This window comes from Stegostoma tigrinum, chromosome 5 (assembly GCF_030684315.1).
Source record: "Stegostoma tigrinum isolate sSteTig4 chromosome 5, sSteTig4.hap1, whole genome shotgun sequence".
NCBI lineage: Eukaryota > Metazoa > Chordata > Chondrichthyes > Orectolobiformes > Stegostomatidae > Stegostoma > Stegostoma tigrinum.
Window position 1 is genome coordinate 73,898,042 of NC_081358.1, and position 13,783 is coordinate 73,911,824.

The window sequence follows — 13,783 nt, forward strand, 5'->3', positions numbered from 1 at the left end:
TGGAAGGGAGAGTTGTGAGGAGGATGCAGAGATGTAGAAATGTAAATTGGACAGCTGAGTGAGTAAGCAAATGCACAGCAGATGTCCTATAATGTGGATAAATGTGAGGTTATCCACTTTGGTAGCAAAAATAGGAAGATATATTATTACTTGAATGGTTATAAATTGAGAGAGAAGAACATTTAAACTGACCTGGGAGTCTTTGTGCACCAGTTGCTGAAAGTAAGTGCACAGGTGCAGCAAGCAGTATGTTGGCCTTCAGGGTAAGAGGATTTGAGTACAGGAACAAGGAAGTATTTCTGCAATTATACAAGGCATTGGCAAAACCACACATGCAATCCTGTACGCAGTTTTGGCCTCCTTATCCGAGGGAGCAAGTTGTTGCGAGAGGGATGCAGTGAACCTTTACCAGGTTGATTCCTTGGATAGTATAGTGCAAGAAGCGAGTGAGTCAGTCCTGCCACGCAAGGAATTGCATTCACTGGAGTTTATAAGAATGGTGAGTCGGGGACAGGGGCGGGATCTCAGAAACCTGTAAGATTCTAATAGGACTAGATAAGTGTAATGAAGGAAAAATGATGGGATGGTGAAAGAGTCCCAGAACCAGGGTGTCATATTTAAGGATAAAGGGCAAACCTTATGGGAATGAGGTGAAGAGGAAAATTTTTAACCCACAAAATGCTGAGTCTGTAGAATTCACTGCCACTGAAAGTGGTTGAGGCCAAAAAATAGTGTTTTCAAGAGGAGGTTGATATAACTCTTGAGGCTAAAGGTATCAAGGAATGTGACAGGATGGTAGGATTAGGGCTTTGAGCTTGATGATCAGCCATGATCATATTAAATGGCAGAGCATGCTCAAGATAGTGAATAGCCCACTCCTGCTCTTATCTTCTATGTTTCTGTGTAAACGGTGGTGTCATTAATAATAATCATGAAACAATTGGATTATCATAAAAAAAACCCATCTGGCTCACTAAAATATTGAAGGGGAAGAAACCTGTTGACACTACCTGGTCTAGTCTACTTGTGAGAACAGATCCACAGCAGCGTGATTTACTCTTAACTTTCCTCTAAATGTTAACCTGGAAGAATCAAATGGTCTTGTGAAAGTGAAATCATGTTTAAACAATTTATTGTAATTTGTTGAACAAGTAACACGTGCTGATGATAAAGAAGAGCCAATGGATGCATTGTACTTAGATTTGTAGAAATCGCTAACAAAGTGTCACATTTAAATGTTTTTCAATAAAGCTGGTGCCTGATATAGGAGAATAACAGATTAGCATGGATAGAAGGTTAGCAAGATGGTACAAAACAGGCAGTAAGCATTGATGGGTCTTTTTAACTGTTAAAATGTGCTGAATGGAGTCCCACAGAGGGCTTTGCTGGAGCCTCAGCTTTTTATAATTTATATCTTTGACTCAGATAAGTGAAGCAAGGACATAATAGCTAAATTTAGAGATGACAGAAAGATAGGGAACAAAGTATGTTGTGAAGAGGACATTAAGGATAGTTGTTCACTTTCTAATGATGAATAGAAGAAAGATTATTAATGAAATGGGGAATGACTGCAAAATTCTGAGGTGCAGATGTATTTAAGTACTCTACTGCTTGAGTCTCAATGCTAACAAATTAAGTAGAGCAAGTAATTAAGAAGGCTAATGGGATGATATCCTTTACCATGATAGGAATAAAAGATATAAATCAGAACGCCATGCTTCAATTATATAGGACATTGAGACCACATATTGAATACAATGTACAGTTTTGGTTCCTTATTTAAGGAAGGATATAAATGCTTTGGAAACAGATGAAAGGAGTTATACTAGATTGACACCTGGAATGTATTATTTTATGAGAAAAGATTGAATAGGTTTGTTTCCATTGGAAATGAGAAGAATAAGGGATGACTTCATTGAAATGTATAAGATTCTGACTGGTGTCCATAAGGTGGAAATGGAGAGCATGTTTCTTCTTGTGAGTCCTGAACTAGGAGGTATTAGTTAATTGAGTTGTCAATTCATGACAGAAATGAGGAGAATTTTATTTTGAGAGATTGAAGCACTCTGGAATGTCCCGTCTTAGGAGGCAGTGTAGGTGGGGTCAAGAATATTTTAAAGGCAGAAGTAAATAGATTCTTGTCAGAAAAGGGTGTTAACAAGAATGTGGAATTTGAAACATAAACAGATTGGCAATGATCTGGTTAAATGGTGGAGAAGGTTCGAAAGGCTGAATGGGATGTTCCTATCCCTATTTCGTATATTCATGTTAATAAGCTATACTAATATCAACTGCCTTTCAGATGGCTCCAGTGAGCACTTATACCATGTTATTAGTAGATGGGTACTCTAGTTGCATAGTACGCTAGCAGTGACAGACTCCTCAAATTTTCACCCGTACAAAAACCACAGCCATACAAGGACGGTACAGCAGGCTCAAGGAGCCAAATGGCCTATTTTTGCACTTAATTAACACCTACAACATGTCTTTCCCCTTGAACTTCAAGTAATGCAATAGTTTCCCCTGCTGCTAAGAGGAATAGTTAAGCAGTATGACAATGTAGCTGTTCATTCTGGCCAGAAAAGGTCCACCATAGCTCAAAAAGCTGATGCCTGAACTGGGGGAAAATCAGTTGGTGCCAGCAACTTGAAAGCTTGTTCATCATGGCTTAGCAAGAAATTCAATTCAAGGGCAATCATGGATAGACAACTGCTGGCCTTCCCAGTGGTGCTCACATCCTAAGAATATAAATGTCTAGCACCTAGCAGTCAGACCAAAGGAGCCAGTCTGTCCTCTGATAGCAGAGTGCTTTTTTTTCTTAACTGTATCCACTGTTCTAATGCCACCATAGCCTCCCGTTACAGGTTTCAGCTGCACTTTTGCTGTAATGATACAGAAGTATGTCAGGAGAAATTCCAGGCTAAAACTTGTGTCTCAATTATATTTTCCATTCAGAAAAGTAATAGTATATTATTATTTATCGCAAAGGAAATTCAATACAAAAGGATGTTTATGCCACAATTATATGGACATTGGTGAAACTGCATCTGAAGCATCGTGCACGGTACTGGTCACATTATTTAAGGAAGGACATAAAGGCATTGGAGACAGTTCACAGAAGGCTTGTGAGCTTAATACCTAGAATGAGCAGGTGATCTTACAAATTAAGGTTGGACAGGCTAGGCTCATATTTGATGGACTTTAGAAGAGTGAAAGGTGACTTATTGAAGCGTATAGATATGGATAGGGACTTTCCACTTGTAGGAGAATCTAGAACTAGCATTCACTGTTTAAATAAATGAGGGTTCATCCATTTCAAATAGATTAGGTAATTTTTTTTCTGAGAAAGTGATGAGTCTTTGCAACTCTCTCCATGAAAAGGTGGTGAAAGCAGTGTTCTTGAATATTTTTAAGGCAGAGTAGATAGATTTTTGTTAAGCAAAGGATTTAAAGATTATTGGGATAGACAGGAACTTGGATTTGTGGTTACAATCAGGTCATTCAATGCGGAGCAAACTCGAGAGTGTGAATGGGCTATTCCTGCTCCTGATTCATACGTTTGTATGTTTGGATGTCAGTTAAGTCAGTCGTTTGGACAAATGGTTTGTGATGCAAAGTGTTAAAGTCTGTACCGATTGAGGTCACCATGAAGGTCCTCCCTTCTCAACCGTGCGCCTTGCCGTAGCTATGGTGACTCTCAGGTTAAAGTCACTATTCGTTGCTTCTCTTTTAACAAAAGAGAACACAATGGTCCTGTGGGACTTTGATGCCATTCACTTTGCATGCTATCCATAATCTGCAGATAATTCTGTTTTCCCTGCTTGTCAAGTATTGTTTGCAAAATTCAATCATCTATTCTTAAATTCACCATTCTTTAATCAGCAACTTAATTAGGACTCACCTGATAGTGAATTCTAAAGCAAAAGAAGACTCACTTTGGCTGCCAGGTGTTGCCTTTAATTGTGGGTAATAGATATAAATCTAGACTGCAACTCGACTTCTCTCCAGTTAGAAATTAATTCTACTAAGAAATTCTAATTACCTCAAATACATAAAACAACTGCTATTAACTGGTTATTCTTCATTTGTATCTGTAACTAATTTCTTGATCCCTTATAAATGAGAGGAATACCATATGCAAAGATTTGTTGTAGGAAAAAAGCTTGTCATCTACCTGAAATATGAAATTCAAAACGGTATAATTTTCAGATTATCAACTGTGATTAAGCGTTTTTGACAAAATCGCTGAGGCATGCCTTCTGCCTAGCCTGCCTCTACAGCCAACTGCCTTTGAATCTTTCTTGGGTCATCCGCCATGACTCCCAGTAGCCGTAGGTTACTGGAATGAAAACACGAAATTCTGGGGCACTTTCCCACAGGTTGATTTGTGGAAATGTAAAACATCTTGAATTTGCTGTCCTGCACCAGGAATGAGAATTTAAATCTTTGACTCTAGTACACAGCCACAGTCTCACATCTTAAAAAATCACTTATCTATATATTCAAATATTGAGTGATTCAAATACCTTCGGTGTTATATTAGAAATGCTAATTACCTGATATATTTCATTTACTAAATCAATGCATTTTACTGCTACTATAATAACCAATGCCATTTACTAGGCATATTAAAAAAAAGCTTCCACAAGCACAAAACAACCAGACGAACAAATTACTCTACACTGTCCAGTCTGGCAACTTGAAATCATTGACAATTCAAGAATGAGCTAGTTAAATAAATGATTTCATGAATAACATAAAGAAGACAAAAAATTAATAAATTCAACCAGTAATAGTAGTTTAATATAGGTTTGTCACCCCAATCCATAGCATACATGCACGTTCTTCTTCCTTGGACATTCGATACAAGCTGAAAACTTCATTAGAACCCTTGGTGATGGGGATATTCTGATCATGTGGCAAAATTCTATAAGATTAATCTATAAGATTAATTCTATAAATTTAAAAGAAATGTGTGTTTTGGAATTGTGCCCTCCCCTGGCATAAACACATTATTTAGAGTATAATCTTTCATGCAGTCTCATACGAAAGTTGTGAGTTTTTACAACTGACTTCAAAAGAAATGTCAGATAAGAAAAGGCACGACTTTATAAAACTTAAGTTTTTAATTAAAAGCAAAAGCTGTTTGGATTTTTTTTCTTGCATGGAGAAAAGGACTGATGTCTGCAGCAGAGACAGATGGGGTTGATTGTTTTGTGCTTAGTGCTGACCTTGAACATTGCAGCCAAAATCAGTCAGCCAGACCTTTACACTGATGAACAGCCATCTGTTCAAGATGCTGATTATTAGAAACTAGTAGAAAAGTTCCTGTGCTTTATGATAGAAATGGTAGTTTCAACAAAAAATGTAACTCACAAGGGGAAGGGGAGATGGCAGAACACTTTCAAAAAAAAAATCATTTGACAAGTTGAGATAAAAGATGGATTTAGGAAAGGAAGAGGGAAGAATAAATAATTAATTGTATCCTTAGAAAATACCATGATTCTATTGTGGGAGGTTAAGCAAATGAACTTATTGTGCTAATAACTACAAGCAAGATTTTTCAGAAAGAAAGAATAAAGTGCGACAACTATTATACTATCTCCAAGGCTTTCTTTCTTTCAATAACTCTAAAAATCATTGAGACTGCTTTAATAAACTAGTTGAAGTACACCGATGAGGAAACTGAGTATCTTACTTTAAATCACAAATATTTTAAATCACAAATTGTAGATGCAACAGTTGTAAGTTTCCCCAAATTCTTTTAACTTATGGAATAGGAAATAGCAAATATCAACCACTTCAATTTTTAAAAATGGAATTTACAAACATATCAGTTCATCAAAATCAATAAATGTGTTGCTCAAATGTCGTCAGAATCTTTCAGACATCATTTGTCTTTTCCACACATCAACATTTTGAAATGTCAATTTTGCACCAAACTGAAGTAAGAATCAGTGGCTAAAGGATCACAAGAAGCTGGCATCAACTGTAGCAAAATCGATGTCACAAATACAAAAGTAAAAAAATTATGGATGCTAGAAATCTAAAATAAAAACAGATATATAATGGTATATAGTGGTAGCTGAGAGTGTTAAAAGAATTGGGAAAGTTGAATTGCAGCAACCGTGAGTCAGCCAGCCTAATAAATGTTTTGAAGTCATATTGGATTTGAAATGTTAATTCTGTTACTCTCTCCACATATGCTGCCAGAGCTGCTGAGTTCTCCAGCACTTTCTGTTTTTATTACATGCTCCAAAAACCCTGACACACTAAGTGAAAGTAAGCGTGCACTTCTTATTCTCCATTCTTAGGGTTACATTCCATGGAATGACATTTTATGAAAATTCCACAGGCAGGAGAAAATGTCAATGAAACTATGCCAACTTGTTTTAAAAAAAACTGAAAAAAAATTAGGTCATTTGCAATAGCTCTTGTATTCCTGGCAGTAATTCTTCACAGCTGTTATCAAAACACTTGCATGGAAGTGATGGTCTTGCCACATCTCTCTCTCTCTCTATTGCAGAGTTTGGGTTTGGGCACAGACTAGGCCATCGTTATCAAGTCTATTAGTCTGGACTGTACTAGTTCAGAAGCAGATGGAATATTTAAAGCCCGATTTGCCATCAATAAGTGGATATAGTCTTTCCACAAATTTGAAGTTGCTGATATTGATTCCATCTTTTCCATTCATTTGCCCTAAAATAGAAGAGTTAAAATCGCCAAGTTAGTGAATTAAATGTGTATGACAAAAAGAAAGTGCTGAAAATACAAAACAGATCATCAAGCATTTGTAAAGAGAAAAGATAGGTTATCATAGATAATGGGAACTGCAAATGCTGGAGAATTCCAAGATAATAAAATGTGAGGCTGGATGAACACAGCAGGCCAAGCAGCATCTCAGGAGCACAAAAGCTGACGTTTCGGGCCTAGACCCTTCATCAGAGAGGGGGATGGGGAGAGGGAACTGGAATAAATAGGGAGAGAGGGGGAGGCGGACCGAAGATGGAGAGTAAAGAAGATAGGTGGAGAGAGTGTAGGTGGGGAGATAGGGAGGGGATAGGTCAGTCCAGGGAAGACGGACAGGTCAAGGAGGTGGGATGAGGTTAGTAGGTAGCTGGGGGTGCGGCTTGGGGTGGGAGGAAGGGATGGGTGAGAGGAAGAACCGGTCCTCTCACCCATCCCTTCCTCCCACCCCAAGCCGCACCCCCAGCTACCTACTAACCTCATCCCACCTCCTTGACCTGTCCGTCTTCCCTGGACTGACCTATCCCCTCCCTATCTCCCCACCTACACTCTCTCCACCTATCTTCTTTACTCTCCATCTTCGGTCCGCCTCCCCCTCTCTCCCTATTTATTCCAGTTCCCTCACCCCATCCCCCTCTCTGATGAAGGGTCTAGGCCCGAAACGTCAGCTTTTGTGCTCCTGAGATGCTGCTTGGCCTGCTGTGTTCATCCAGCCTCACATTTTATTATCTTAAGATAGGTTATCATGTTGAGTGTGTACCCTTCTGTTCTCATAAAGGGTGTACACCTAAAATGTTATAAACCTGTCTTTTAACTTTATAGTCCTTTAAAAAAAACTATATATATATGCTGACTGGCCTGCTTTATATTTCAGATTTTCATCATTTGTAGGTTGATTTTACCAGCTTATAACTATAGATGGGGCACCATTAACAATGGCATTATTGCTATCATTCAAACCTATTAAAAAAAAGAGTTGAGCCAAACATGCTTTGCTGATGAGTTTTTTTTACAGGAGTTGCAACAAAATAAATTTATAACTTCTTACCTCCTCTAAGGAGTAAATATTTGTAGTTGAGAACATTTTATGTCACAATGATCAGGTGTGTGATAAAATTTTAACCAAATTTATCTTAAAGTTAAATCAAAATAAAGTATGCTGGAAGTACCCAGCAGGTCTGACAGCATCCGTGGAGATAGAAAACAAAGACTTACATTTATACAGTACTTTTGATAACCATTAGATGGGGTTAAAATAACATAGCCAATTAAGTATTTTTGAGTTCACTGCTGTAATGTAGGAAACGTAATAACTGATTTCAGCATGAACAACAGCAAATAGTAAATTGTGTTAATAAGAGGTGTCGCCCAATAGAGCATATAACTCTACCACTGTGTGTTAACTCAACATAGTCATAAGTACACATTTTCCTTGAATTTTTGCTCTGTCTTGTCAATGCGCTGTAATTACAAAGCTGAGAAAAATCTTTTTATTAATACCTTCCATCTCATTAAAGAGGCTTCAATCTAATCCATATTCAACAGCCTGCTCTGAAAATCTGCTCACATTTTGGCTATTTTGAAATTCCACCACCATAGCTGGGACAATCCAAAACAGTCTAAGTAAATCAAACTATAACACGCAAAATAAAAGAAAGAGTCAATTTGCTCTATCTCCTAATTTTAATGGATCATTTTAAATATTCTAGGATCCAATTCTGTATTTTTACCAAAAACTAATCAGTGTTTCCTCGAGCCAAATCTGTCTGTGTACCATCTCTCTTCTGTAGTTTCTATAATATATTACTTATGGATAACCACAGCAACAGGACAAAAAGAAATCCTGCCCATATCGAGTGGCAGAGGTAGGGCTGCTCGGTGCTTCAAAAATCAGCCTTTTTTGGCAATCTTGCTTGAAAGACAAATAATAGCCGAGAGACTGGGGATAACTCCCCTGTTTAGCACCTGGTATCTCTCTTCACCATTTCATCCAAGAGGCAGCACGTCCAACACTACTCTTTCTATACTGAAAGATTACTTAAAATCCAACACTAACTGCTTTTCTCCAACTACATATACTGTCTGGCCTGTTGGCTATTTACAGTACATTACACTTTTCTTTAGGATTCCCAACACCTGGGGTGCTTTGCTGTTATTTTAACTTATCATTGACTGCATTAATTTTGCCATGCTAAAATTAAAAATCAAAGCACAATTTAAATAAAAATACATGTTTTATATTTTGCATGGATATTAAGTGCAACTTGAACTATTATTTAAGTATCTTAGGCCTAGTTATTGGTATGAGTGGTTGGCAGCATTTACTTGCTTGTGCTTTATACATCAATAAATTTGACCTGAAATCTATGGTGGCAATGATGTTCATCTGACCATAATTTCTGAAAAGGAGACAGACCAGACGAGTCACACAATCAGTGGAGAAAGGTTAGAAAATGCAGATAAATACAATTCTGGAACAATAGCTTCAATTTATCTATTGTACTTTTTTTCCAAAATGAGTCAGTATACTTCAAATTTACAGATACAATGTATAATCTAGCAGATCTTCCATGGCACTACTCAATGATAGAGGAGCAGAAGTAAATCTAATCTGGACTCCAGGTACTTGATCTCAACCACCTATGTGCAGCACCAAAGGTGATCAATCAAACAGTAGAAAATGCAGCTGTAGTCATTTAAATTGCCAATGATAGATATTCTTCGATTTATTGACGTCACATGTACTAACATACAGTGAAAGGTGTTGTTTTGCATGCTTATAAAAGGCAGATCATACCATACAAAGTGCATCAGTGTAGCAGAACCGAGTGCAGAACATGGTGCTACAGATGCACAGACAGGTTGCACGCGAGACGTCCATTCAAAATTTGATCACCGTGGGGAAGAAGCAGTTCTTGCATCCATTCATGCATTCAAACTTATATATCTTCTGCCTGATAGAAGAGTTTGGAAGAGCATATAATCAGGGTGGGAAGTGTCTTTGATTATGTTGGTTGATCTCCTGAGGCAGTGGGAAGTATAGATGGAGTCAAGGATACAAGGCTGATTTGTGTGATCGACTGGGCAATGTTCATGACTCTGTGGTTTTTTGCGGTCTTCGGAACAGCAGTTGTCAAACTATATGACGCATCAAGATGGAATGCATCTATGGTGCATCTATAAAAATTGGTAAGAGTCCTTGCGGATATGCTGATATTCCTCAGCATCCTGAGGAAGTAGAAACATTGTTATGCTTTCTTGACCGCTGCATTGTTATGGGTAGCCCAGGACAGATTGTTGGTAATCATCAATCCCAGGAACTTGATGCTCCACCTCAGCACCATAGATGCAGACAGGGACTTTCCCTCCATTCTGTTTCCTGAAGTCAATGACCAGCTTGTTCATTTTGCAGACATTGATGGGTTGTTATCTTTATACCATGCCACTAAGGACTCAACCTCGTTTCCATATTCTGTCGCATCATTGTCTGAGATCCGCCCTACAATGGTGGTGTCATCAGCAAACTTGTAAATGGAGTTGGGGCAGAATTTGGCCACAGAATCTTGTGTGTATAACGAGTTTAGTAGGGGGCTAAGTATGCAGCCTTGTGGGGCACTAATGTTGAGGATGATGGCATAGGAAGGGTTGTCACCTATTCTTACTGATTGCGGTCTAAGACGTCAGCAAGTCAAGGATCCAGTTAGAGGGGGGAGCCGAGAGCTAGGTCTCAGAGTTTAGAGATGAGTTTGTTTGAAATTATGATGTTGAAGGTGGAGCTGTATTCAATAAATAAGAGCCTTACTTACATATCCTTGTTACCTAAATGTTCCAGGAATGTGTAGGGACACAGAGATAAGCATCTGCTTGGACCTGTTGCGCCAGTAGATGAATTGCAAAGCATCATGCCAGTTTGGTGGACTGGAGTTGATGAGAGCCATGACTAACCTCTCAAAGTACTTCATAATTATGGAAGTCAGTGCCACCAGCCAGTAGTCATTGAGGCAGGCTGCATGATTTTGCTTCAGCACTGGGGCGATGGTCTTCTTGAAGCAGGTGGGGACTTCAGATCATGGCAAGGAGAAATTAAAGATGTCTGCAAATCCTCCCGCCAGCAGGTCCACACAGCATTTCAGTGCATGACTGGGGACTCCATCCAGGCCAGTTTATTTCCATGGGTTCACTTTTAAGAAGGCCGATCTAACATGTGCACGGGTAGAAGTGCATCAAGGCTGCTGAGATAGGTGACATCATTTCACTGACCTGTTCAAAGCGATTGCAGAATGTATTGAGCTCGTTGGATAAGGATGTACTGTTGCCTGCAATTCTGTTTCACTTAGCTTTGTAGCCTGTTATGTCATGAAAGCCTTGTCACAAACAACGGGTGGCGTGCTATTGGTGTAGGTCTCAGGCTTAGTTTGGGATGACCTCTTGGCATCTCTGATGGCCTTTTGAAGGTCATACCTGGATTTCCTGTATAGGTCAGGGTTGTCTGAAAGTACACCTCAGACCTGGATTTCAGTGAAGAGGGGATCTTGTGGTTCATCCATGTTTTTCGATTAGGGAACATTCAGACCAACTTCTTCAGCACACACTTTTCTACACACTTACGAATGAAATCTGTAACGGTAGTGGCATGCTCATTTAGGTTGTCTGCTGAGTTCTTGAATATGGACTAGTCCATCGACTCTACTAACAGTCCCATTGAAACTCTTCTGTTGCCTCAGATTAATACTGCATTGAATACTGTGATCTCATGCTTTAAATTCTGCTCATATACCGGGGTTTGGGGGGTGGGGGGAAAAGCACAGCGTTCTGAGCTGATTTTCCAAACTGTGGATGGGTTGGCAACTTTGTTTGTTTTGCAATAGTCAAGGGTGTTCGGACCTCTTGTGGGACAAGAGACATGTTGATGATATTTTGGTAGGACATTTTTGAGGCTAGCCTGGTTGAAGTCACTGACTATGACGAACAAGGCCTTAGGGTATGTAATGTTTGTAATGTTATAAAAGGCTAGAGATTAATAATAGACAACATGGGAGAAAAAAAACAATGTGTCCAACTATTTTCAATTTAAAAATTTGAGAATTTACTATGAGGGGAATTCAGAAATCATTTTGTTAAAAAGATTCAGAATAAAAATGGATTCTATCCATTTGAGCGGCACAGTGGCTCAGTGGTTAGCACTGCAGCCTCACAGCGGCAGGGACCTGGGTTCGATTCCAGGCTCGGGAGACTGTCTGTGTGGAGTTTGCACATTCTCCGTGTCTGTGTGGGTTTCCTCCGGGTGCTCCAGTTTCCTCCCGCAGTCCAAAGATGCGCAAGCTAGGTGTATTGTCCATGCTAAATTGCCCGTAGTGCTCAGGGGTGTGTGGGTTATAGGGGGATGGGTCTGGGTGGGATGCTTCAAGGGGAAGTGTGGACTTGTTGGGCTGAAGGGCCTGTTTCCACACTGTAGGGAATCTAATCCATCCATTTCATAAGCATGTGTTATCAAACAATGGATAAGAAAAATATGACTGATTCACATCCAATCCTTCGGCTTGGATGGACCTCAAACATTTGTGATATTCTTCCAGGAAGTCCATGCTTGAATCCCTTCAATCAGATTCCTGCCCCTGTCATAGTACTGAAACAGCTCTTGTCAAAGTCACAAATTTCATTCTGCGTAACTGTGAGAGAGGTCAACTTCCACTCCTTGTTTTTCTTGACTTCATCCTTTTGTGATGACATAACCCCTGCCAACGCTTCCCTACTGTGGTTGATTAAGGAGGCTCTACCCACCTAATACCATTCTCAACCATGCCAAAGAATCATCATCAAAGGCTTACGAATGTAAATGCATGCAAATTGCGAGCTGGAGTAGGCCACTCTGCTTCTCAAGCAATGGCCTGCTCCACTATTCAATACTAGTTGAATAAAACAAAGAATTGCAGATGGTGGTGATCTGAAACAAACAAAAGAAAATCAAAAACAGAAATTGCTGGAGAAACTCAGCAGGTCTAGTAACTTTTGTGGAGAGAAAACAGAGTTAATGCTTTAAGTTGTGTGACCCTTCAGAACATGATTCAGAAACATTAATACGGTTTTCTTTCTATAAATGCTCTCAGGTCAATTATCGATCTGAATACTCCACATTCCCAGTTACTTTGAAAATCGTTCAAACCTTTGCTTATCAGGAATTTACTTTAAAAAATTTCAAGGATTTTGTTCCACTGCCTTTTGAGGAACAGTGTTGCAAAGACTCACAACCTTCTGTCAGACAACATTCCTATTGTAATTGCTTCTCTTAGCCTTCCAAACACTACCCCAGTCCTCTCCTATTTTATACCCACATACTGCCCTTTGGTGACGTAATCAAAAGATACGTTAGTTTCCATATAGAGTCGATGACACCCAAGTTGACTGCACCACTGCCCTTCCTGGCCCTTCAGCTTATGTAAATTGTCTGACTGCATATACGATATTTTATTCTGATGAGGTGAAATTTACACCATTCACAGTGGGAACACTGAAGCCACTATTGATAGATTCTGTCACAAATTGTACTCCCTTGCCACTGATTCTGTCTCTTTCATTGGCTACTGTTTAAGGTTGAACTAGACTACTCAAAATCTTGGCATTCTATTTAATCCTGAGATGAGATTATCTGCAGTTTCTTAGACTACCTATTTCCCACTATGCAACATCACTCATGCCTGTCCATAACTCAAATTTTGTGTTACTGGAACTCTTATCAATGTTACTTTGTTACTTTTAGACCAATGAGGTGAGGCTTTGCAGCGAAGTAGATCAAGAACTGTGTTGGGACAATAATGCAGCCTGCTTGACCACCAGCCACAACAGGGGATGGGTCTTGACTGCCTGCACAAGATCCTGCAAATCGGCTGGGAAAAAAGATGAACCGACACCAGCATCCTCAGCCAGGCCAACATCCCTAGCATTGAGGTACTGACCACCCTTGAACTGCTACGATGGGCTGGGCATGTCGCTCACATGAAATGACACGAGACTCCCCAAGCAGGTGCTCTGCTCCCAA

General features: G+C 39.4%; 1 protein-coding gene across 2 annotated transcripts in view; it reads right to left on the reverse strand.

Moving 5' to 3' along the window:
* The window catches only part of LOC125451594 (putative Polycomb group protein ASXL3), a 287,101-nt gene that overhangs the window by 269,369 nt on the left and 3,949 nt on the right, over positions 1–13,783 (reverse strand). The window contains exon 2 of one of the 2 annotated variants that reach the window (XR_007247331.1): positions 4,778–6,699. The exons of the other annotated variant lie outside the window; for it this stretch is intronic. The gene's annotated coding sequence lies outside the window, so the exon portion shown is untranslated. Of the gene's footprint in view, positions 1–4,777; positions 6,700–13,783 lie in introns of those variants that run through there. 2 annotated transcript variants of the gene reach the window in all.